We start from the raw sequence: 25,686 nt of genomic DNA on the forward strand, positions 1-25,686 counted from the left end.
TTCCCGCAGATAGGTACCTGCATTTTCTAACCTAACTTGCTACATTTCTCTATTTGTGCACTATGATGCAAAAAGATTGTGCCTCTTCATGCCAACGAGACGTGTTTCTTGTTTTGAAGACGTTAACTTGTTTTGAAGCAATCTAATTCAAGTTGACGGAGAGCATAGCCGTCAAGTCAATGTCGCTTCGCAACGGCCCAGACCCATGTGCCGCCGCTAGAGCACTACTACGCGACTCACCTTTCTGACCAAGGCGACAGCCCTGGAGGTACGGAGGCAGCGCCATTAGGCCAAACAGCTGGCCTCCCTTCGCTTTCCCGTCCGCTTCTTGATAAGCGTGACAAACACCATTGGGACATAAGCAAGTTTGTCTACGCTACTAGCGCAAACGTTAGTTCCATACGAAAGCTTAAACTAAGCCCCAAGCTGCTCTTGGGCACGGATTGGGGGTTTTCAAGCGCCGCGGGAGTTTTAGGCTGTTTTCCGCCTAATCCCTCGGATCTGCGGAAGTGAGACAGTTTACATGCTCATTGCAGCTGCAGTGGCAGAGTTTGTCTCAAAGTTAAGACTTAAATTTTAAAATCTACTTAGTTTATAGAACATATCTTGTATCAAAGAAATGTCCAGTGCATCCCCTGGATCACCCGGAATAATTTATGCGTCTATTGCCTACGACTCAGATGCACTAAGCAGTGAAAATACATGCTGATATTATGATTATACATTACTAAAATTAGATTAGTTAGCTTTATTTATTAATCAAATATTAAAACGTATCAGGACCGCCCACTGCCTTTGATGGCTGAAGTATTCTAACATGGATCGTCGTAAATTGGAGTTGTTGAAAGGAGGTCCTAATGGATCCTGCTGTCCACGAACTAACATACATGCTCCTACTGTACGTCAACACCAAAAGAACAGATGGCCTTGGCACGAATATCAAAATGGGAGAAGCCATAAAATTAATACAAAAATGCGTTCTTCTATATACAAATATAATTTAGGGATGGCAGGCATCGTCAGCTTTGAAGAAAGTCATTTTCTTCCTGGCTGAAGCCAGCTGTAAATTTCATTTTCTGGGCAGCGAAAATAATTGCATGGTCTTCAATTTGAGTGACGTAAGTACCATTACGCAGTTCAACCGCGACGCTGATATGAGACCTTCTTAGGATGTCTATACTCTAGCCCCAGTTGGCTATTACTTATAAGGTAAGAGTTAAAAAAGTGCACTTGAGAAACCTCGTCACTATCCTACCTTGGAAATACCCTTTTTTTTTTTTTATTGAATCGTTACTACACCGCTGACCAGTTCAGTGTGAACTGCTCAGTAAAAGTTTGTGAACTAAGAAGTTTCTAGCGAGGTGGAGCAATCCATCAGCTACCCAACACCTCAAATCTAGTCAGGATTAGACCCGGTGGTGGAGGAGACGATTTTACACACAAGGCTTTTTTTCCTTACAGAGGATGTCAAAACTAGCTTGATATTCTCTCACGAAACAATCGCCTTATCTCTCTTATTCCTTTATTAACTCTGCGTTCCCAGTAATTCGCGAAAAGATCGTTTATCGTTTGAGATTGTTAAACGCGGTATCTAACCAACTTCGTCATACATAAAAATTAGTCGATATTATGTGGTCCAGAAGTTTATTCCACTTAAATTATTCTTAGGATATTCGTTCTCGGGTAATTGCAGGAGAAAGCTAAGGACACCAACACAGAAAAGAGCTGGCGTGTCGTGCGTTGAATGTTATCATCTAGTACGAAGTCAATAGCACCCCATCACGCAGTAAACGCGTGCCCTGAGCTATTTACTTTTTCGCTCTAGTTTTTGTTTGTGCAATACTCGAGCCCCGTTACACTTTTTTTTCAGACGGAATTTAAATTTACGATACAATTTCTTCTAGTCCGACCAATCAACACACCTCCGGACGTATGGGGGATCCTCTATAAATATGACTAGATATCTTCTTATACACAGCGTTGGGCAGACACTGGATGTTTCTTTAGAAATAAAACTAGATGTAGCGTCTTGAATTTACTAAAGAAATTAGCATATATCCAATGATTTTTTTATGTTCACTCTGTATTATTGTAAGGACTCCTTAAGGCACCATTCTGACGCCCTAAGGACTAAAATTATGAAGATGGATAGGTATAAATTTGAAGTAAAAGCTTAAACAGAATGCATACACTGACATTGGTTCGAGAAAAATACCAGCGATCAGTTTGCTAAGGAATTCACTGTTGTAATGTATGAACCGAATCAGGATATATAAAATGTCGAGTTAGTTTTCGATGAGAAAAGGAAGATAGGGAGTCGACGCCGACTGTCCCTCGAAAGCTTTCCGCGAAACCATGGCTGAGTGTTCTACTGTCGCAACATCGATCTGGTTATTCCTCAGTATCAGTTTCCTCTAAATGATTCAATAGGGCCGCGTGTACGCACCAAGCATGTCCGTTTCGTGGTTGCGTCTTTACCATATTATCGATTTTCCCTATAAATAACACTATATGTTGAGATATGGTATTAAGCACTGGATAATTTATGCGCGTTGTAGTCACAAAGGTAAGACAGTATTGTTAAAGATTCACATGGAAATCCGTTTAGATTTAGCAAACCTAATGCGTCTCGCATATTCAATACAGATGTCTTCTTGCGAGAGCTTGGCAGATACTTACACGAGAAAAGAAGAGCATGCAATCTATTCTTGCAGATGAAACTTGAGTTTACTGAATTCGCTCATGCGTAACAATAACTTACATTAACAAACGTGATGCATACATATCCTAAACTTACTTTATTTTTTTTGTCTGTATAGTATGCATGTAATGTTTATAGCCAATAGAGATTAATTTTCTAGCTTGACAAATATATGCTGATGTAGCAGATCCAGTGAGGTATGTACTGAAGTCCCAAATGAGCCTGCCTCTGTCAGGTCAGCTAAAGTCTTCTGGAAGTTCAAGTCCATCAAAATCTTTACGGCGTTCTTCGTGACCAAATTCAGACCCGCATCCTTTCTGTGTGGTTTATAATTTTAAACAAGGATATATTTTTTTTACTGCATAAAAGATATATTCTAAATATGAAAGCATAAAGAAAGTACCCTCACATTTTGGATTTATTTTAATCGAAAATATTTTGGAAAAAAGCTGGACACAAAGGTTGTAATAAATAATTGTGAGTTCGCCGTCAATCACACGGCGATAAGATTTCAAAGAAGCCCATTTGATTGCATTAAAACAAGTCTTGCAAGGGAACGTTTCCAACTGGTCTGTGAGACAGCTAAGTAACCATATGAGCATATCATGCTCCTTCTTTTTTTCACAAATCTTTTATCCTAATCTACGGACGCTAGGATTTGAACCAGTGATCGTCGGTTCATTCGTTGTCTGGGCTTACCATGACAACGCACTCAGAGATAAACTCTAACCACTCAGATGCGCTATTTGCTGTCCCTCAGAATCCACGGCATCGGAGTGGCCCAAGTGCTTAGCCATAAATAACAGGTCTGCCCGGTCCAATTAGTTATCTATATCTGCGACAATGCGTCTGTTTATTGGTAAAACGATCAATCCACGAAACTCTCTGCTAAGTATTCGCCGTCTTCGATTTCGTAAAAAAATTGGGTTAACAAGGTCTGCCTAGCTGGCTCCGAATTTTATTAAGCTAGAATTATTTAAGAAGAGGGCCGTTCCAACAGCATCCAACAACATGATTCCCAGATCCTTCTACTGAAGATGATTCCTCAGTTTAAGCGAATATTTGAAGCGCATGTTTCTATTCTCCTTGACCCTGTGTGTATAAAGCAAATGATATCAAAATGAATATATTAATCTTATACAAATAAAATATATCTACATGTAGAGAAAAAAAAAAAGCATATATATGCAGGGCAAAAATCGGCTTCGTTAACAACAGGAATTTGTTCGTTGGTAGAGCTTATGGCGAGGAATTTCAACGTAATTACAATAACTTCAAACGTTATGTTTGTTAACTGTTTCACCGCTAGGTGTCCACAACGTCGTGATATTATCACAACACAACAATTGATCTCATAACTATTTTACTTTGGTCAAAAAATCCAGTTTTATATCGTTCATTATACGATCCGCTTGAAAATGGCTTCTTCGCTTAAAGTACACGAATCAGTGTAAACAACAATGTCTTACTCGATTTTGATAGATAAATCAACGAGTCACAGTACTATTTCGAGATTCTGCTCGCTTCATTTTTAGTCTTTGGCAAAATATCCTTATGAGTCCTAAGTGTTCGCCTATCCGTACATATGACAAAACAATTAAAGACATTTATAGCGGCAGACTATTCTTGACGATAGTCATCCAATTTATGATAATACTACGATCAAGAATGCTCGCATTTGTGTAAACCAGATGGCAAGCTTAATATTTTCTGTTTAGCTTAGACGATCGATGGATGCCGACCACGCCATTGGCCGAAAAACCTGCTTCTAATATAAACCTGAAACACATACAATCTTTATCACGACTAAGTAATTGTGTAGATAGACCAGCGAGATAACGACGTAGTTCGTTTTACCGCATAAATATGTACGTATGCCAATAGTCCAGAATACACTGAGGACCGGTAGTCTATGTCTACCCGGTACTTCATTTTCCACCGCCAGCCGTTTCGTCCGTTTTGAGGAAATCGATCACTTCCGAACATGCGAAATGGGTTTGATTCCGCTAACAAGCTACAAGCCAATTCGGCGATGATCGAGTAGACGACATCCGGCCAGTGGTAGGTCTACACGCGGCTGCCCAACAGATTCCAACTTCTGCTGCTCTGTCTCTAGCGCCAAAATGGGCACGGATCATTTACGGTGAAGTGGACTATTCGCCATGTAAAGAAAGTAACTCTGTATCATTTCTGCTTCCGAAACGAAAGATGCCGAATTAGAACGGCGACGACAGCCAGAACGAGAGGAAGAGTGTAAAATAGAAGGCTTTTGCAGGAAAATCTTCAAACCTGATGTGGCTGGTTGGCCTTCCACTAAAGGACGAACGACTTTAAATGCCTTCCCTTGGGACCACTTCAAGCGGTAATTATCTGAAAGGAATTGGCTAATCTCTTCGAAACACCGTTCCAGCTTTCATTAGAGGGTTCTGCTCACCCGATCCCAGCTCTTCTAGAATCGGAGCCAGCCAGCCAGCCAGCCAGCCAGCTTTCGCGAAACGAAAGTCTTAGGATACGAATTCTATACGAGGAGCACTTAGTTGCCTTCTTATTTCGAGCTAAGCTGATAGACGGCTCAAAATATTATAAACTTTATTTGTATATATGTTCTGCACAACTGGCTATGGAAGTCAGTAACGGGATTCTGATTAATGTGTAAGGAGCCTATGCTAAAATAGATAAGTTAGCCCATAAAGCTATGTTGGGAAGGTTTGCCGAAACCTGCACACATAGTACCAACGAAACGTAATGGGGGTTACACATGTACATGCAGTCCGTCTCTCTCAAAGTCGTTTCTTTTCAAAGTTTCTCAAAGAGTTTGTGGCAGTCCTTGTCTCCTAGTAACAATTTCTAGTGTAAAGTGGATTAAGGCCACCTGAAACGCTGTTTAAACTTGTTACTAGATAACCTGTAAATAAGTTCTATTTGTAATGCATGGTACGGTCCTCGTTTCATATCATTTTCGATACGTTATCAGATTTCGTTCACGTTGAAACTGGCAATAGTCATTCAGTAAGCAATCTATCTTAAACAATTTATTGCTTGCTTTCCAATGAAAGGAAGTTGCCCCACCGTGATTGGTATTTGGCACTCAAAATCGATCTGCCATCATTTTATAACAAATGTATTATATTATTGTGTGTAGGTATTACATGTTCATCGATGCAATGATTTGCTACGAACAACTTTCGACCCATAATTTAATATTTTCAATTAAAAAAACCAGCTTTCTATATAGTGACATATATACGAGCCAGTCAAGTCGATGTATTCAGTAGGATTTTGCTATTCTACTATCGCCCTATATTCTCCGAATATACCCTGTAGAGGGGCCCGTCATAACATTGGTTCTGATCGCTGACTACGAAAAACAAGCCACTATCGCCACCTTACATTTATACACATCTAATATGGACAATATTGTCTCTCGTTGCTATAACTGCAGCGTATTATTCACGCTTCTGCACTCCTGTTCCACTTTTGCTTCTCTACCATTTACGTAATGCGTTACGTTAGTCAAACTTACTCAATCATATTTTCTTTATGTCGAAGAACATTCTTCTTCTACGCCGAAGGATTCTCAACAAAGACGCGAATTTCAGTTACTTTGAGTCTACCTTTTCGTCCGCCTTCTCATTAGAAAAGGAGCGGCGTGTCTAAACCGCAGTTGGATACTGTCGACCAAAACGGTCTCAACGAAGTGTTCTTTTTCCAAGCCATGGACTAGGGGCACGCCGCCACCGTTACTGCCTATTTCCCTGCAAGTATTGTTCACTTCATCTTTTTTTTTTCGTCGGAAAACTCACGTAGCGAGGGCTGACGAGGAAAGACGACGGAAGCCTCAACCGACAATAGGGTTCGAGAGAGCGCGAAAGCTATCCGCCTTCATCATGCTGCTGCTGCTGCTGTTGCTGTTGCTGTTGCTGCTCCCAGCTTTACTAATGCCATTGCTGGCGTTCCTGCTTCTTGCTAGCTGGTAGAGTTTTGCTAGTTGGTGCCTCCCGGTTGTGCTACTTCTTACCGAACCGGGAGGAGCTGGGCTGTTGGAGTCTTACAGCCACTTCATTGGGTTAGCCGTCAACAACTCTTTGTCAACAGCTAACACCGTGGTACAGTCTCTACGTTGCTGTGTCTTATCCCCATTCGCCTTTTGCTACCTTTTTTAGTTGCTGTACAACGCTTGTCCGCCTTTCAGCCTTCGCTCTAACCTGGCTCGAGATTTACCATGAGCATCCCAACCCGTCTCTAAACCCCGTCCCTTTCTGCCTCCCTTCTTCGTCTTTCTCGGACCCTTTCCTGACTCCATCCTTTCTTTTGGATGTCACTGTGTTTCGTCTTGGCCCGTTAGTTCATCCTTCTGACAGTGCAGGTGGCGTTACACAGTACAACAACCCTTACCAACATTCCCTATCAAAGCATGAAAAAAACACAGAAGATACAACGATGGAGTCCGTCAAAATCAGCACAGAGCGTACAGCTGAAAGCAGACCTTCAACTACGCCGATTGACACGTTATTTTGTTCAAGGAATTAAGTTTCAATCATCTTAATATGAGGATACATTTTAAATATTGTTATTTCGAATTAACTACTCTATTGACGCTGTGTATATGTTAAGAACAATCGGATCTGTTCCGTAAATCTTTGCTTGAGCTATTGCTAGTACACGTGTCATTCGAAGAAGTGAGAAAGATGTGAGCCGACGATTGCTCTATACGGCTGCGGTATCGTCATACGAAGATTAGCCGTAGATAATCTTCACATGATATCATAGTTGTAGTGGTCGGAACGTATGTGAAGACGAATTAAACATTATTTAAATTTACCGATTTTCACAAAACAGATTCGTACCTGACCAACGGCATACTGTGCATGTACGTTCAGAAGATCAGTTAATAATTGGTAATCTTCGTAAAATCATCGTGTTCTTTCCAGAGACAATACGAGCATCTGCGATCTATAGACGTATTGAAAATTATCCAGCTATTCAATCAAGTGCGATCGATTCAAGCGAGAAACAAACTTTCGAAACGTGTTTTCACTTTCTACAGCTGTTCTCCAGCAGCTTTGATTATCTTTGTAAGAAAAGTTCGGAACAGCCACAGCCTTGATAAGCTCAGTCTACTGTTGGTTCAAGGGAACAGTACACATTGTTTAGCTAACAAAAGTAACGGACTCGAATCTAAACAATCTAGTGGACACGATTTAATTAAGAATAGCAGGCTCTTTCGAATGCGTAGCACAGTCAAAACTAGCTCAGCAGAAAAGGGTAACAAGTTCGATAGTTACCTAAGACTCGGAAGGGAAATCAAGATACTGCAGATCAGCCAGTGGTCGCGCTGGTCAATTGTTTGTCACGCTCGACAACGAACTATAGAGAACCTTCGACGAAAAGAGAGTTTGGCCACTACTAGTACTAAATTATTAACATTTTGTCTATTCAATGATTTTCGGGATGCGTAATTATCAGCCAGCAAACTTTGGCCTAATCGAAATATAAGTTATACCCATATTACCTTCTCTGATCGGCATTCGTGCTGTGTATTTGTGCGCGCTGGCGTATCCGAAGCGGCAACGTTTACTCACCATGTTATGGCTATACGTTTAGAAATTAAATCTCATAAGATCTGACCGTCGAAATTATGCGACGAGCTCGGATCTTTGCATGAAGAAATGGCTTACATGAAACATCCTTCAGGTAAAACGCAACAAGATAAAGCGTAATTGTTATATGATGGAGCGATGCCTGCTACTGGATAAAGCAGTCACCTGTACCGTACAGAGAGTCATTTAGGCCATTTCCAATCATTTGACGACCTACTGACAGAAAAAGCTCCAAATTGGTGCAAAATGTTCATTCGCGCAGCTCCATTTTTACTTTTCTTAAAAAAAGTAGCACAGGATCACTTTAGTAATAGTAATATTTGTACAAGACGACGTGCTTCGTAATGTCTCAATTCGCCGCCAGGCAAGAACTCTGATAACGCAAAGAAGAGCCCCCAAATGGACGCAGGAACGTCTGCTGCTGCTCGCGAGTGTATAAGAATCCAAAGGGCTAGCCGCGGATGCGCACGTATATGCCGCGGCAAACGCCTAAAAAAAGTAGGGCTAGAAATGAATGATATGTAAATTATTCAGGACTTATTCTGAAGTGGGGCGAAGGCCAAAGGGTTAGAAAGTGCAGCAACACTGCAAGAGGTTTCGGCCCGCGTTTAGTTTGGCGACGTTGAATTCATCTACCTCTATAGTATTATAGTTGCTGCAGTAGATTTTCGTTTTGAGAGGGGAAAGCCACGCCTCTCAAGCTCCGGCTGAGGTTGTAGGTCTCGAGGTGCCTGCGCCTTAATGGGGCTGGCACTGCTGCGGCGGCGATGGCAGCCACCCCCAATCTCTGGAGGAAGACCAATTCTGTCGACTACATAGTAGCGTACCTGCATAAGCTCGCCCGGGCGAGCGGACAAGGTAACGACAAGAATGACTATGAGACATAAAGGAATAAAAAAGAAGATCACTCTAAATCCTGGAACGACAAAGATCGAAAATCCTTAAGGTCATAGCTCCACCTCCACTCCTTTCAGCCAATCCCACCTAAAACCTTCTGAATATTTACGCCTAGCTTTTTTTTCTATTCGTCGTTTTAAGGTGTTGTCTATTTTAAATTTATATTTATTCAGCCTACAAGTGTCGTGTATTTACAGGTAGATAAAGTTTCGCTCAGTGTATCCCATGCCCTTGAACGATGTATGAGAATCTTAGCAATATTACCTTATTTGAAAAGGAAGCCGATACGAACTAAACAGATTTACGTGTAGACATTGGAAGCTCAGTTTGTGTTAAGCGTCACCGAATAATGTTTGTACGCTAGTAATCTTAGAAAAAAGAAACGGTAACATTTTTTTCATACAATAACCTAGGATTATCAAAGAGTTCTCCGATATAAAGCACGCCACGTCCATAGGTAGAACCCGGTAACAGATGGCTTCGTGGTCATTTTCCAATATTTGTCAGTGTCTCGTTCTCACCTTATTATTCATGGTGATGAATTTTAAAACAATTATTTATCAGTCAACTATTATTAGATGCTTGTTCGTACCTGAAGTTGCTTAGAAAGTCGAACGACTTAAGCCACATAAGGTAACCGTCTTAACCATCTAAGGCAGTGGTTTTTTAATATGTGTTACAGTCTTTGTTGTATTGAAGCCAGCATCGTGAGAGCTTCCCAATAGCCGCGTACGTATGATTCGAGATATTTTGGTATTATTTGAGAAAATAGCCAGATTTACACTCCACGCTACCAGTAACCATTTTTAATTCATAGAAGCAAGCGCAAGCATATCGATTTAATTTTGAAAATACGCGGGCTAAAGCGATTTCGATTCTGTTTGTCTATGTTTGAGGCTTGGCTATGAGGTGTTCCGTTCTCGTCATTAAGTATGGCGTGCTGTCAGTTGCACGTCCATCCGGCCCTTTAGGATTCTGAAACCGGCCGGCGTTGACCGCTTCCTTCTCACGCATTGCCTTGTACGAACAAGTTCCCCTAACATCAGTCGTATGACTAGCAGCACGTGCCCAAAATGTATGAACATATATGAGCATCACTGTTTGCATAAATCTATTTGGCGCCAACACCGAAGTCGCTTTTCTCACGTTTCGACGCGATTCTCTAATCCCTTTATGGACAGCAGTATAGCTTAACCCATTCGTCTATCATGGCGGTGTATTCTGGACGGGTTTTTTTCTTGATAATAATTTTGCAAATTGTCTCTAAAGTAAACACTGCACGTTTTCTCACCTGTTCTTAAGTCCGTTTCTCCTGTCTTTCAGCTTCAACATATTCATTACAGCTTCAAAACACGTACCTTACGGGGTCTCATATTGAGTCGACAAAGCGCGCGCGTGCGCCATCTATGCTCGTTCCTACTCAAAAAGCCTTCTTCATTACAGTGGCCAGTTCTTCTACGTGAGATCTTCAAGCGTCACCCGATGATATGCGGTCTTCAAGATTCCACTTATTGCTCTTAAAGTTAGTTCACTAATAACAAATTGTTTTTTCGTAAACGGCCTTCTAAGTGAATCTTCGACGGATTTTACGAGCGTTCCCACCTTCGAATAACAAGAACATCGAACACTACTTTTCAGCATTGAATTTCATTCTGTGATGGCAACCCATCGGTTCACGGTCGTAGATAACTTTCTTCTATAAAATGGTGCGTTATTTAAGAGTTGCTTTAATCTTTCGACCTGTTAAATAGCTTCGGGCAAACTAACAAAGAAAAAGTATTCTGAAAATAGAGTAATTCCTTCATTAGAAATTTTCTTTCTGTCGTACACTGAACGATACGCCTACGCGGTATTTTCTTTCATTTCGGACCCCGCAGCGTAAATCTTGGCGGTCCTCTCGTCCTCGTATTTTCTCCTCTCGTTAGACTTTGTGAAAATAAAAATCAATTGGATTATTTCAATCCTATAACTAAGTGCCCTGCTTTTTCGTTGGGCCTTTAATTGAAACCCTATTCAAACATCGTGTCGGCCACGGTATCGATCGTCGACCGGATACACAACATCGTAATCCTGTGGTCGAGGTACCGCTACGGACAGGTGTGTAAAATAAGATTTTGTCAAAAAACTAAGTCATGTTACTACTGCCCGAGTAGCACTGCGATCGATGGTGGATCAGCTTTACGTTCGTTGGGGGTAGCAGTAGAATTGGCAATAACAGTTTTGCGGCTACAGCCATCGCTGCATTTAGCAGCAGACGTAGTCATTACGCTGTTTAGCCAATGGCGACAGACTTTCGGACGAAGTTGTAAATTTCGCACGAATGTGGCCGCTGAGGGCCAGGGCTCCGTTCGCTTATCGCATTTCATTTCGCTTCATTAGATTCTCGTTCTATTGTCGCTATATTGTTCCATTGTGCCGAGACATGAACCGCTGCGACGGCGGCGGCGGCGGCGGCAGAGAGCCAAGAAGCACATCCCTAAAGGGTCGTTCATTTAAATTACTCTGATCTTTCTAGAACGGGGGAGAATGATGAAACCGAAGAAGGTTATAAAAGTCAGTTTGTCTCAACGGAAATGGAAAAGAACGCCAACGAACGATGAAAAGAGCTCGTTCGAAGCTTTGTGCGTTTAACTACTTTCAATATTTCTCTCTACAAATACAATCGATGCGTAATTTCTGTTACCTATAGGTCCTGGTCAATCAGGGCTACACTACGAGCCGGACCTATCTAACAGCAGTGCTCAGTCCTCACCGAAGCCCACCATGGTCAAAGCGCTTACTATATACATGCAGACGTAACACGTTAAGGAAATATACAATAAATACGAACTGTCCGGTACCTTTCTTACGCTCAAGCCGTAGAAAGAAGCTTGCCAAATAGCTTTTTTACCTTCGATGATGCCGTAAGCTAGTAAATCCAAACAAAGACCCTGCTGAACTCCCTCATTTCTTTTTACATTAACACTGCATTTCTGAATTGCAACAATTCTCAATGTAGGACTAACTGTAAAACGCGTTCCTGTCTTTTTTAAAGTGATGTTACGTTGTGATTTTCAACTGACAATTCCTAAATCTATCAGACCTTGACCTGAGCCTAGAGTCCTAACTGGAGCCGAAGCATTATATGTTCGAGTGCTAACTAACTTCTGGTGCTTAGGATACAGGGAAACAAACCACTAGGCTGGTTTTTTTTAGATTACGAATCTGCCCCTTCATAGCAAACAGAACCCAGCTTCTTATACTAAATTCTATGACTTAACCCTAGTGGAATCCGTAAGGTGTTGCCGTTACGTTACATCTAGCAGGGCTTAGGCTCTATCCAAGCATCCATTACCGACCTCAGCTTTATTAACGCGCATTTCAAGGTTTTTTTTTTTAGAAAAAGGTTGCTTTCAGTAACCGCAAACGGAACTGTAGAACCCTTTAAAAGTGGGGTCAAACTACTTAGGAAAAGAAAAATAAATAAATAAATAAATAGATAAATGAGGGCATGTTCTTGGAAAATCATTTGCTGCTAGGGATCCAACTTAAATGAAAGTGTTTGGCTACAATAGGTATATAGAGGGAAAAAAAAACTAGAACGTTTCGAATGGGTTTTTTTTTTGGGATGGTCAAATTCGACAGAACCTCACTATTCCTGCAACATTTTAATGAATATTTCAAGGCCACCGAAGTGAGTGTTTCAAGGTTTAACTTGTGAAAAAAAAACACACTTATCGAAATTAGAAATAAGAGACGTCGGCCAGAAAGTGGGGTTAGCAGTGTCAAATTTTTTTATGCAAAGTCATGCAATATTTTGTACTGATAGACAGCCATATTAAGAGAAATTATGTATGATTTTATACTATACGAAAGAGCTTTCTTTCCAAATACTTGAGTTATTTAATGGAGTAAAATCATTCTATCTATATAATTTGTTTTTTCGAACGAATAATGATCTTATTAGTCGTCGTAGACCCATTAGGAAATTAACGTTCGGTTCTGCTGGCCGTAATATATTTCAATCGTAAGCACTCATTATTAGGTTTATTGATACAAATTACATGTTGAACTTGACTATATATATATATATATAGAACGACATTCCTTATTATATGGTAGACACCAGTGTAATTTGACCTTCTGCGACATAATTGATAATTGCATTTGTTCAACGTAATGAGAAGTTATTTTGAAGTTGGCAACTTTTTCTTTAATATGGCTTTGCCGACAACTCTAACTTTTTTATAGCACAATAACTTGGCTTCAGCAAAACAATTCAATGCGGCCTTTTTAAGACAGTTTTCTAAGTTAGATCGTCGAGCCGACTAATTACTATTACCATTATTATTATTACTATTATCGACCTATTTAAACATAAAACGGAAAAAATGCAAAAAACAACAATGACAAAACGGCTTGACGCCTACTTAGTTTGAAACTTATCCGAAATAACTTTTCCAAATATTCTGTAAATTAATATTACTAACTAATGATGGACAAAAGTATCCGTTCTCTTTAACTGATAGAGATATTAACTTCCTTCACGTTGTTTGACGTAATAGTCACAAATAGTTTTATGAACTTCTCTATTCCACAACATTCCAGATCCAACATTGCTCTCTATTCATATGTTTTTTCAACCCAAAATATACAATGTTTGAATACTGAATAAGTATTGGCAGTTTTTTTTTTCTAGCTAGATGGCTTTAATATCATATAACTTAGATGATATAAGTAGCGTCGCGTCGGCGCACGTGTTATCAGAAAGGGGTAGTCCAAAAAGTCCTGTTGTAGACGTTGTTGCTCTTGCTGGTACTACGGGGAAGAATTGTTAAAATCGTTGCGAAGGATGAACAAGATCGATAGCTGAATAGGTATAGTATAGTTACGGGAACCATCTAGATAATGCTAGCAAAAAAAAAGAAGCTCGGAGCGCCATACATGTTATCGCCAAATAAATTATTCGATAATATCTCCATTTGCGAAATGTAACAAAATCAAATTATCTTTATAATCTGATCCGGAGCTACGAAACTGAATTACATGCTACAGTAGTGGGCAAATAAAAAATGTGCCCCACAATCTGTGGCAAAGCCCAGAGCGATGCCAGAGGAGGCGATGCAATGTATTTGATGAGACTGCGTTATGAGTCTCTGCTGGTTTAGGCTGGCTAGACGATTGATTCAAATTTCCACTGTCAACAACTATCAGGATAATAACGAGCCATTAGAAATCTAGAAAAAGCGTCACCTTCCGTTACGACAATGCGAGGTCACATACATTTCTAACAACCCGATAAAAATTGGGGGTAATCGAATATAAAATTTTAATGCATCCTCCATATATAATCTGGATCTTGCACCATCAGACTATCATCTGTATACGTTTAACTCTCTTAACCGTGTTAATTTAGGAGCGATACACTTATTACAGTTTTTCCCCTAAAAACCACAGAAGTTCTATAGAGATTATAGTGTTATTAGAAAAATGGCGCCAAAAAAAGCTTAACAATATAGAGAAATGCTTGTTTTAGTTTTCGATCAAAACTTTTCGACAAGCTAATATTGACAGACTGCTTTGTCAAGTACTGATTAACAACTGCCGAACCTGGTCAATGCGTGCGCATATCATACCGACTGTGTACTATTTACCTTAATCAGCTCTAGTTACTATTGGGACTGCTTAGCGATGAGGTTGCACTGGTAGGCAAACAGGTAGACAAATGAAAATAGTAGAACAGTCTCACAAATGAAGGGAAAAGCTTTTTCCATGCTCCAGTAAAAGGATCCCATTTGTGATACCTTTAATGAAGCTCTCTGATTTTGACAAGCATGAAATAGGGGCGTGACGAAGGTAACAGACTCGAAAGAAGGGCTACGCAAGGCTGTGAAGTCCAATCTCTAGCTTGATGAATTACTTACCAAAGGGGAGGCAGCGAATACGAAATCTGTATCCGTAATGGTCTGACCTGGCACTCTAATACGATTGTACTGGTACCTTCCGTGGTTGAACTTCTACGCAGCTTCTGTGCAGCAGAGACGAATTAAGTAGGCGCTGTTTTTTTTAATGCTGAATTCTATAAAATACTACTACGACTATAAAAAAATAGTTATATTTAATATATATTTCAGTACTTATTATCGTATTATGTGTACTATGAAGCGGTCCACTATTTATATTCCTGAGATCACATCTTATCTTAAATGCATGTTTTTCTAAAATATAATACATGTAGTACATGTTATAAAAGGCACGTTTCCTTTAAAAAGAAACAATTTTCGATTGCGGTGAGTCTACGCAATCTTCTTCTTCTTCTTCTTAAAAAGCGTCTCATTTGTACTCCACCAGAGTGTACTACATAAAATACAGCATAAAGAGCTGAACCACCTCGGCAGCATTTCATCGTTGCGTTCGTTTAGCCTTATCCGCAAAAACAATATTACACGATTTAATAATGTCTGCCTCTACATTCTTATCGTTGCCATCATTGGCCCAAAAGCGCATCGCTACCGTTAGAGATCAGAAGCAGCGCCTTTATTCAGAAGCGCCACTGTCTTCAGTCTTGAGCCGCATAATGCCTCCTGGGAAAACCAACCCAATCCCATCAGAATGGAAAATTAATCGAGCTTTGAGAATATTATGCTATCGGTATCTTCTGTTATTTTGTGCTTTGCTACCAACTTGTGTATAGACCTATATCAATCTTTTTTCTACTTGTCCGATCGTCCGATCGCATCTGGTGGCCGATGCCAAAATTCAGAAATTTGAAGTCACAATAATATTTGCTATAATAGTGTGTAATGCGCGAAAATGCCACCAGTTCTAAGTAAACATAAAATAGCAGTAAAAACATATATGATAATTACGAACGTTCAACTAACGTGTAACCGTCACGGGATATATAAGATCAAACGACAATATCGGTAACTATCAACAAAAGGACATTAGTACGTTCGATAACCTAAAACAGCATCCGGCCAGCGACGGCAACCACAGCAGCACCTTAGTCAAACGAAAGGGGGCAAACCTCGGAATCGCTTGATGACAACACTGGTGATCTGAACAACGACGACGAAGATAGCGGAACAGCGAATGACAACCAGCCAATAGAAGAGAAACCCTGACCGGTCGCAAGACGGACAATGAGAGAGCGAGCAATGTTTGAAAACGGGAGAAGGGATAGATCGCTGAGATGGCTGAGGCTGCAACGGACGTAGCAGAGGAAAATAATAGCAGCAGGAGATGGTAATGTAGTTAAGGTACTATGGTACTATAAGATAGTGCAACGTATGCAGTCTGGCGTTAGCAGACTAAGGAAAACGTTTTACGGCTGCTGAAAGCGGCGTTTACCAAGAGGTATACGGAGAATGTAGGAGGATGCCACAACATGTGGGGAAGGTAAACAGCCTTAGGTCTGAAGGAAACGGCAGATAGAGCTGGAAACAGCTGGCGAAGAGACTGGTCAGAGGCACTGAGAAAAAACAAAAACAGAAAAATATGCCGATAGTCGGTTTCACTGGCGAAGTGGAAATTGAATAGCGGGTACTACTACATGAGGAAATGGAAAAAACTGCTTCCGACAGCAGTTGACATTTCTTATTGGTGCTCCTGGACAAAATAGTAGCCGAAGAAAAGACGGCCATGACGGGATTCAGCTGCTGCAGCTACAACCCCAGCATAATGCAGTGCTGGACCTTCAGTGTTTCGGTATTACGTAAAACTGCAGTTTCATCACTACTGGCTTAACCCCGTCACCTATAAGCGGACAATAAAACCGCGAGTGGTAGAAGGAAACATTGGTTTTAGGACGATACCCTGGCAACTCGGGCAATAACATTATCAACACAATAGTCTTCACGGCAAGACAAAAATAACAGAAGGAAGCGTCAACGGTGACAGTTCTAGCAGTAACAACAATGACGATGACGTTTTCAATTTCAAAAACTCTACCTGTCGTTGGCAGTTGTTTGCTGGTATTGACGGGCGCGAATGTTGCTAACTCCAAAGATGATAGCTCGATTCGTAGTTCAATGACCCGCAATCTCATAAGCTGTGTTACACTCAAAGCACAAGACGAGAGGCATACTGAAAGGATACGCGAACTTGGACAAAGTTTCTATGGCTTCGCGTGTAGGCACAGGACAATAAATAGGCAATCTGCCATTGCCGAGGAGAACATGGACACAGAAGAAAAAGAATACTTATGAGAGGACCTTTAAAAAATGTTTAGCCTTGCAAAAGGCCAAGCAACAGAATAAGATGCACGGAACAGTTTACCAAATATTGCACTAGTGCAAATAGGAACATAATTGATTCGCCTCAAGATGGGAAGGTTGTGCCAAGTAAGAAAAATGTGCTAACCTTAAATTTCTATGTAGGGCTATTTTAATAGTTTTCCAGCCGTTGTAGGCTCTTGCCTGGATAAATATTTTAGTTGTTTTCTCGTCGGATTTTAACTTTGTATACGAGAACTATAATTATATCCCTTTCGTTGTCTAACAGATTATTGTTTTTGTTCTAACTATTCTTAGGGTTTCTGTAATCAATCTACAGTTAGCGGTTGCCTCGCTTAAATGGTTATTTATCTAAGGATACTCTATTTTTTTTTATTATACTACTTTTCTCTGACAGCAGCACATATGGATTTATGGATAACGCCGACGTTCAATGTCGGCTTAAGCTTAACCAAAATAGCTAACGAAACGTTTCTTCTCTTTATATTCGCCGCAAAACACCAGAAAGTCGACAGAATTGTATTCATCGATACTTAATGCAAGCCCAGCTCGAATCGGAACCCAATGTAATGGGCAATTAATTATAAAATGAACACGAAAAAAAGACCTTTATATTACGACACAAGAATTGCCACTCGGTAGGCTATTGCCTAACGAATAGGCTAACCTTGCAAAGTCTGCTAAGCGTCTATTAGTATGATTTTCTTTCGTATGTAATCTTTACCAGATTAATAAGCATCTGCCGCAAATGAGAACTTTATGCTCTTCTTAGCGAGGTTCTAAGAGTAAAGCTTTGATTAATTTTTCCATTTATAACGATTTTATGTAGAACCCATACAACTGAACAATGATATTTTTTTTGTAGCTCTTGAACATATTAGAACAAAAATTAATTCAAAAAATAAATAGACCAGGACTTGCGGTTTCTTCTGAAATATATTTATACAGATCTTCGAGGTGAAACATAGCTTTTCAAGAGGTTAATAAAAGTCTTTAACCAGTATTATATTAGATGTAGCGCTCTTGAGTATTTTCAGAGCCCCAGCTAAAGAGCAAAAACAATGGGACGGTATGTCTACGATCCTCGTATTACTTGGAGTCGTCATTGATTTATTGAGAATCAGGATGTGCTGTAAAATAACTATATTTGTCCCATCTAAATACATAAAAAAAAAAATACAAAATATAAGTCTCTTTGGTAATAGCGTCGCAGCTAGGATGATCACTCGAAGTGCTCGATATCGTAAAGTTTTCCAAGGAGCTAGGACAAAGCTAACTAACAAAACAGAAGAAAAGCTTTTTCGGGCGGTATACTTTAAACGTTTCACATGTATAGTATGTTTTCCATCGACGGTCATGAGGCGTTGTTGTTGTTGTTTTGAATTCTGCTATGTAATTCGGCAATACGCTGCCAGGTAATTAATTAAGCAAAAAGAAACTCAACGAGGGGCCCTTGCATGTCGTTGGTCGCACGACGAACCGCTTGCTGGTACGCCTTTAATCATCCATGTACATATGCAATCCAAGCATAAAATGCCGATTTTCAGATCCTATAACTGCCAAGTTACGTATTTATGTATCTCAATGCTAAGTTGTTAAAATTAACCATACGAAAACGTACAGTATACAAATTATTGTTTCAATTACCGCACCTGAGCCTGCAACAAATAGGACAATTCGGATAAATGTACTGATACACTTTGGGCATATAATTCAAGCTGTTTGCTAACGATTTTGTGCAAGTAATACTTGACAAATGATTACTGTGTGGTCGCATACGATGGCTCTTAAATTTCTATTGTGTTAAGTAGTAATGGAACAGATGACGAACTCGATTTGTCCAAAAAATACGATTTTAGCTAATCTTGTCCCGCCCGAGCAATTTTACCGTATAAACATCCGCTGCGTCGGAGAGCGCAACATATCTCTATTTCTATTCAGTCAAAAATCTAACGAGCAACACGTTGATTAGAAAAAAAAAAAAACTTTGTTAAAGGAGTAATGTTTTAATGGCGTCATAAAATAGCATCACTTAATAGCTATGTTAGCTAGTAATAGGAGCACTCAAACTGCGTACGCGATTTTTACATCTGCTTTAACTTCTATCGTATATCGCTCTATGACAGGCCTCGATGTTTTTGTATAGCATTTTGTTTATTATTTTTTTTAAGGACCTGCCAGGGTAGTAGATTAAATTCTGGCGTTTTTTGCTCACATTTTACTGGGAAGTCGATCGTAGATCACAGCCCATATTTCGAAGGTTAGTGGGAAAACACGCTACCATTGCATCATTACGGGAATAGCGTCCATTGTACTTGCGTATCAATTAATTTTATATTTATGGTTAGGACGCAATGGGCGGCCAATGATCCATGCTGGATCACATTGCCCCATTTAGCCGAATATATCTCTTATTAACAGTCGCTGTCTACGTGAATGTCCGTGTGCCTAATAGACGCCGTCATAGGAAGCCCCGAAGAGACCCGATTCGCACATCATATAGAGTAGATGCTTCTTAAATTGTAATTTTGTCCCGGATGGACCAAGAAAGGGTTTACAACCGCATTCTATGGCATTATTTCATCAGACTGAAACGTATCTTATACGGAAATTGAAGTGTGCGTATTTTTACCTGCATCCAGTACATACGAAATTCTCTATACAAACTCTGCTTAGCAGCATAAGATTCGTGATAAAGTATTTCTACCTATTAGTGAACCTCAACGCGTTCTTGATTGGCCTACGGCACCCGTGTCCTCCCAATCTAGCACATGCGTAACTACTATACGATGTTAGCAGAAACAATGTTTAGATTATTATGTATTTGTGTATACTTTTTTGCTCCGTTCCGATGTAGCGATATATTTGTACATACGTACATAGCATACTGTCCATGACGGTGTTCCGCTTCGACAGGTACCCCTTACTTCATTGGTTTCTTCGTCTGAAGGGGGAGCAATGAAAAAACGAATTAATGGAGAAGGATCCTGGACGCATGCATGGAGTTCACGATTAAAGCGACCAAACAAATTTTGTTTGCAAGGTGGCCCCCATGCGATCTTACGCAAACCGGTCACTCCGGATCTACGCGTCATTAACTACCAACTTTTCTTTCGTAGAAAAGCAGGACGTGAGAGGATCAGGCGGTCTGGCGGCTGGAGTGAGCGATTGTAAGAGAAAAAAAGAGGCCACAGAAAAGGTACAGGTTTGCCCGGAAGCAAATACTACCGCATAGACATTATGGACTGCGATAAACTTCGGCCTACGGGTTTCCATTGGTATGTGTGATACTCGCCGGAATATCAACCTTCTGACACAGTCACAGAACAGATGTAAGATTTAATACCTTTGGGCTTGATTGAAGAGTTAGGATTTACTGCGATTATTTATCGTGTTATAATAGAAATCTTAATTACACTATAACAATATTATAGTAAATGATTTCACTTAAGTGAAGGGAGTAGGCAGTATAAAAAGTCTCGTCGATATTGCCAGCCGCTGGGTATTATACTAAACCTTCAGCCGAGCAAGGAAATAAGACCTTTACCCTTCCTCTAATCCTACAATTATGTATGGTATAACTCTCACTCTCAGATTTTGTTTCAACGATGAAAAGAACTGAAAGCGGACCATTTTGAAAGCTACCCCGTTCCTTTACTACACCTGTATTTGACCTATGTGTTTCTAAATACTAATGCGTAATCGCATCAAGAATGGTACCTTTATAGAGCAGCGAGAAAAAAAGTAATTTTTAAGAACTAATTCGAAATGTAAGATAATCAGTGTACTCTTTATTTCTATGTACGTCGGAAGACGTCCTCAAACACGTATAAAAAAACATAGTGCTAATATCCAGACAGTAAAGTAACGCGCAAATAGTAAGGTGCCTAATAGTGTTTGTTTATTTGGTACTGGCTAGACGTTATGCCATCGTCTGGCCAGAATCGATACCATAATGACTATTGAAGCAGACGTCGTCGGCAGGCAGGAACGCGAACGGACTTTACAGTCGTTGGCTCCGCGTTTATGCAGCCATAGACGTGTATCTGTTATTTTATCTAATACACTACGTATACTAGCTAACGTAGCGCTGGTGAAAATGTGTCGTCTGTTGATATTCACCCTTCACATAGAAGCAGTTGCATCTGGACGACCAAGCACATGCCCTTTGAGCTGCTTAAGCTTCATAAAATAGAATGAGATCATAGGAATATTGCATTGCCATAAATAGACCTATTCCATATATGTCTGTCTCTAAATCAGGATACCCTCCGACACAACTGCTATTATAACTTAATTGAGAAGGAAAACAGCCATAGGATCAATTCGTTGTCGTGTAAAATATCATTGCAGAATTGATCTATTCCAACTGAAGCTTCAAGTGATCAAGTTTTACTTCGCGTTTAGGCTTCTGTCTGTCTGTAGCTTAGAAACGAGGACGGAAGCAGTGCCTCAGCGTTCAGTTCTTCGCAAGGGAAACTGGGTAAAGCGAGATTTGTAACGTTATCGCAGTGGCTGTTCAAAAGGGCTTGTCGTGACTTAACAATCTCTCCCACCTGTAAGGCTCAATGATCAGAGCGAAAACATCGTTCCAAAATGAGTTTTGCTATGTTTTGATAGATGAGCACCTTCCGTTGGGCTCTCGCCATCTTGTATGTAAATATAGAAAATAAATTAATTATTAAACAAACAAAGAAAAATAGTGCTTGCCTAATCAAGGTACCAGATCTTAATATAAACAAATACGAATAAGTTCATCATTATCGAACTGAGTTCGGCACACTAGTTTGGTGTTTTATCTTCGACTAACATCTACGAGACTACTCAGTGGCATAATAGCGGCTCTTCGTAATAGGCGAGCGAACGATATATCCTGCTGTCTCTTACTTTTGACGGGCATATCATTTCTATTCGAAAGGCTGCTTTGTTCATAACTGTGAACGGCTGGATATATTGGTATCATGAAAAAATAAACTTTAGCAACGAAATAAAGGGAATTATTGTAATTTTCCTATTTTCGTTTTGCAAGAAATTGCGACTTCGGAGATCGAGTTCCGTACGTCATGTCTCCTGAAAAAAAAATCGTCGAAGCTGGGTTGCCCGTATCCATATTACTGAAAGCTGATTTAATACATTTTAAGGGATAGCTTCGTTATATCTTGTAGCTTTCACTGGAGAAATTGACTAAAGTAAGTGAATAGAACAAACGTAAAATCGTACGGATCTATAAAAAAAAAACCGCTTTTGCCTCTTGCACTGTTTTATCCCGTCGAATGCGTATATAGACGACAAGAAACTTCTGTAACAACGTAAACAATTTTATCAGCCAAGGGTCCTAATCGTTTCGCTACTCTTTAGCTGTCCTACGAATGGCTTCCTAACGGCTTTCAATAGCTACATGCTTTTCCACACGGTTTCATCTACTCGAGTAATTTTTATATTAGCTATTTGTAGGCTACATGAAGCGATTGGGGCTAATACTTTTTGCAGTATTACGCTTATGAAAAAATGGTTGATATTTGGAACGTTTATTTGCTTTCGGTGTTTAATCCAGCGAAGCAAATCGTTCGGGATTAAGAGCTCTCTGAATCTAGCTTGCAAATTTAGGGAGCGATGCTTTTATCTTCAAAAAAGCAACGTTTGGATTGGAGAAATTTGGATAAACTAGAATGTCTTAAAATATCTTGCACTGCAGAACGCGTTCAAATATCAATCGTTATACATTTTAAATTAAAAATAAGCGTTTTTTAAAAAGACCACCTTTAATTGGCTCTGATACCCTGCAATCGGATACTTCTCAATCGTTTTTTAAACGGAACGTTCGGCAAAATTCACGCCGGCCTACCGACGAATCGAACGAAGAGAAACAAGCAAATAAGGAATTCTACAAAACGCGAGTGTACCGCGGTCTGGTCATAATAGACAGTCCTTTTTCTAACGAGAAGTGGTCACGAAGTAACCTGTACAATCGGTGAAACGCTTCTATATATTCGGTACAAGTTACTTCGGTCATACTACTGACCGCAATAACAACGAGCCGATAGAGCCCGTACGGGAGATTTGCAGGCCATGTAATAAACTATAGTATAAAACTAATTCGTCAAACGTCATTTTTCTAAATAGCCAATTGGACGTGTCGGTTTAATAATAAAAGCGTCTCTATGTATTGCAAATTGTTTAGGTGCGAGTTTCTGTCTTTGTAATACGTCAACGGGACAATTACGTTTGCCAACGGGACAAAAAAACATTCATCGATTCAACGTTCCGCACACTTAATCTTTCTCCGCGAGGCGGAAGCATGCTCGTCATGAACCTCCCTGTTTTTGTCTCTGGAACAAAAATAGCTGTGACTGATGTAACTTCATTCGTATCCATAAAGTTTAGCCTCCGGCATTTACATCGATGTCCTATGTATCTTCGGCAATAAAACACGCATTTGTGCTAAATTAGTCGATTTATGCCTACGGGGATGTGGTTATTCTTGCAATACTGATTCATTTACGAAAAATTTTTCCAATAATAACACGTTAACAATTACGAAGGTCAATATCAAACCAACCCTCATAGGATGGCCGAAAAAATAGTATTCAGTCCTGGCTTTAGATAAGGCTTGAGCACAATGCGATTCACCCAAACGTATGCGTTTCATAATGTTCCTTTCAATGACGATTATAAATGTTGCACTTTCGTTGTTTGTCTACCTACCTACCTACCTACCTAGGTATTTAGATTAGATTTAAGGAGACTCTGTGTTCTGGGAGGCCCTAAAAAAACCACCGTTCACCTTGGATCACAGTGTTAACATAACGGCGTCAATGATACAAAGTACTTTGTTAAACGTTAACAGGTGCCTTCAATGGTAATCGATCAACGAACCACGGCAACTATATACATTTTATATATATATATATATGCATTTCAGATTCAAATTGGAAGTCGGATAGCTATGCAGTGTTAAGTTTTGCCGAAAATATGATGTGAATATAAATGACGCAGGCTCATTACACGCTTAATCCGTGCTCCCTCACTGAACCATGTTCTAGGATGTTTGTATCTACCATAGGAACACAGCTGAATATCAAATTTGCACCGGAAGTGATAGCCTAGCAGATATAAGTCGGATTGAAGTCGAGATTCAGATACCGGCGAATTTTTCAGAATTAGATCACTCATAGGGAAGAAACAAGCTAGGTGATCAGTTTGACGAAAATATTCCCCCGCAGGCGAGTACTCAAAGTTGACTCTCTTGAGGTCAAAATAATAGAATTAAGCGTCTTTTTCATTTTTTCGATATAATTCCACTACTTCATTGAGGGGTTAATTTATTCCTAAATTGCTATTATCCGTCACGTTTAGGGGCAAAAGTTGCATTTGACCAGATATTGCAGAAGTTCCTGTTAGAGGGTGGTGCTGTTCTGCACAAAGCCTTTTTTCGTTACCTAGCCCAGGAATCAACCGGTTCCTAGGTTACAACATGCTAAGCCTGAAGCGAGCTCTTTCGGAGTAATGCAGTTTTGTGGAAGCAGCGCGAATACATCCGGATCTTGAGCTCTGATTTCCGCAAACGTTGCAAGCGCACAGAAGCGAACTTCTTTTCCCTCTGATGAATGTTCTACTATGCACAGATGAAAAATGATGCAAGTTGTAAGTTTCAGGTTCACCAATTTGTTACTGTTTCAAGTTAGTCTTTGCCTACGAGGAAAAAATGCGCCTTACGGAAATCATTTTATTTGAACACCACAAAAGTCATCCAGAAAAAAGCGACACAACCTATTTCAGACGTTTTGAGTGCATAACAATTAACAACGATTTGGGACAACTGTCGTAAACAGAGAGGGATGACGCTATGTCGATGACGTCGCATACATTAGAGGGCAAATATCTCAGGCTCTTCCTCTCTATGGAACTTGCATTCTTGGACTAGACATGTTTTCAGAAAACGTTTCAGATGAAACGCACGCCAAGACAATAGAACTAAATGATGGATTCAAAAAGAACGAACGCAGCATGCAGCTTGTTCAATCTGGCGGTCGAGACATAAACTAACTAAAACGCCTTTGGTAGCTTTTCTAGAAAAAGCTCATATTTGTTCTCATTCTATGTTCTGTACCATTCACCGCATCGTATTCCATCCTCGGTTTCCACATCGACTGCTTTCTGCACTAAGCGTATAATAATGGCATATACGAACTTCCTTATTGCTTCGGTCGGACGTTGAAATCGCGTACGATTTCAAGATTCATGTATAAAAACTCAATCAGATACCAAATAT

At 40.0% G+C, this 25,686-nt stretch overlaps 1 long non-coding RNA gene across 5 annotated transcripts in view; it reads right to left on the bottom strand.

Moving 5' to 3' along the window:
- The window catches only part of LOC111263716 (uncharacterized), a 68,003-nt gene that overhangs the window by 4,475 nt on the left and 37,842 nt on the right, over positions 1-25,686 (bottom strand). The window contains exons 3-4 of one of the 5 annotated variants that reach the window (XR_002682407.2): positions 15,102-15,205; positions 10,557-10,800 (exon numbers count right to left, since the gene is read on the bottom strand). The exons of 1 other annotated variant lie outside the window; for it this stretch is intronic. This is a non-coding gene — a long non-coding RNA (uncharacterized LOC111263716). Of the gene's footprint in view, positions 1-10,556; positions 10,801-15,101; positions 15,206-21,237; positions 21,971-25,686 lie in introns of those variants that run through there. 3 more of the 5 variants (XR_015312426.1, XR_002682408.2, XR_015312430.1) reach the window with 3 other exon arrangements.

The sequence above is a fragment of the Varroa jacobsoni genome, unplaced genomic scaffold (assembly GCF_002532875.2).
Source record: "Varroa jacobsoni isolate VJ856 unplaced genomic scaffold, vjacob_1.0 scaffold_786, whole genome shotgun sequence".
NCBI lineage: Eukaryota > Metazoa > Arthropoda > Arachnida > Mesostigmata > Varroidae > Varroa > Varroa jacobsoni.